Below are 2,030 nucleotides of genomic sequence, written 5' to 3'. Positions count from 1 at the left end.
TGAAGAGCTGTGAAAAATGGCCTTTAATCTAACCTAGAATTTCATGCTAATGAGACACAATCACTCCTGGCAACACCACTCTACTCCCGAGAGAACGTTGAGCACCAAAGACACTCCACTTGGAGCTTGTCTTCTTCTTGGCAGAACTGGCCTTTGGGCAAAGAAAAGCCCATACCTCAACCACTGACAGAGTTACAGAATATCCGTAAATGGATAAAAACAGGATTGTCTTATCCTGCCAAGACAGGGTAAGATAGTTCTAAAAAGTTCCTTGCCTTTGAAAATGGCATGTCTGTTAGGTTAGGCCTTAGCCAAAGTTGGTTGCCTCAACATTGCAAATGAGAATTTGGGTGATTACCCAGGTAATCAGTTGTCTCTGTCATTTATTACACATTTCAGAAGTTTCTCACTTGTACTTCCTGGCTGCTTAAGCAAAATTATTTCCCTTCTCAGATCTTTGATGAGGTTGAAGATTAGATGTTGTAGTTACCCTCTACATTATTTAGACTCCTTAGTAAAGCTTTTGTTATGTTTCTTGCTTAATACTGTTTGTTGTTTGTAATTTTATATTTTGTATCTTTTCCTACTGTATATAGTTGCATTGGGTTTAGTTCAATCTTGTTTAGACAAAGGCGGAGATGATGGGGAATCTCAGCCAATTACATTTTGCTTAAGGTGTGTCCCCCAGGGGCCACATAAAGCAAATAAAAGATCAAAGTGCCTTGCCACTTCCTCTCTCTTGGCCCCTGCATTCTCAGATTGACCATTGGTACTCTGGTGTAAGTTTTTACTTCATTCTGTTTATTAAAGCTGTATCTTTTATACTAAGCTACTCTGGTTAATTTTTAACTACCAATCGACCACGCCCTTTCATACTTATGAATATAAATAAACACATGTATATATAAACATTTTTACTTACAGAACCTATTCGATTTTCTTGCTGATCCATATTGGGTAGTAATTTTTTCCATCTGTCAGTATTCAAATATCCAGGGTCCCTTGAATTTTTCGAAGATGAATGTTTTCCTGTGGAGATAAGAACAGAACCCTGCCCCCATCCTATATGTTTTTCTTACCACCAGTATGATTGTCATCATTGTGGATAAGCTGTCATTTCTCCTTTTCCAAGAGGGTTCTCTTCTTCAATCCCTGCCTTTATTAACTTTGATGGTATCCACAATTTTTCTTCTCCTGTGGAAACAAGAGCAAAACCCCTTCCTCAATGAAGCACATCCCATGGCTTCCTTTGTGAGGTCAGCACATCCTTGAAATAAACTGGTTGATTTAGTTCAGCAGACTTTTTCATTATCCAATGTCTTTCTTCTGCTGTTGTCCCTTTCTCATTAGCATTGAGAAAATTCAAGGTTAATAAGGCATTGTGTAATCTATTTCTGGTGATATTTTCAATCCCTTTCTGTTTGTTTACCATATCCTTTATAGTTCGATATGATCTTTCTATAACTGCTTGACCTAGAGGATTGTATGGTATACCTGTAACATGCTTAATATTATAATAAGTAAAAAACTGTTTCATTTTCCTAAAGAAGCAAGCTGGACCATTATCCATCTTTATTTGTGCAGGTATACCCATGATGGCCATAACTTCTAATAAATGTGTGATTACTGAATCAGCTTTTTCTGTGCTTAAAGCAGTTGCCCAGGGAAAACCTGAATAAGTGTCAAGGGTGTGATGTACATATTTTAATTTTCCAAATTGCCAAAGTGGAACATAACCATCTGCCAGATTTCATTCCTTTAAGTACCCTTCTGGTTAGTTCCTGCAGGTAGAAGTGTTTGGTTATATAAAGAGCAAGTAGGACATCTCTTTATAATCTCCTTAGCTTGATGCCACGTAATAGAAAACTCTTTCCTTAAAACTTGCCATTGACGTGATTTTTTTTTGAAATTCAGATGCCTGCATCACACTTCCAATCAATAATTGATCAATGTCTGCATTACCTTGTACTAGAGGACCTGGCACACCCATTTGGGATCAGATGTGTGTTATGTACATAGGACAAAGCCTA

The sequence above is a fragment of the Myodes glareolus genome, chromosome 10 (assembly GCF_982192425.1).
Source record: "Myodes glareolus chromosome 10, mMyoGla1.1, whole genome shotgun sequence".
NCBI classification, from domain to species: Eukaryota; Metazoa; Chordata; class Mammalia; order Rodentia; family Cricetidae; genus Myodes; species Myodes glareolus.
This window is presented reverse-complemented; position numbering follows the sequence as displayed.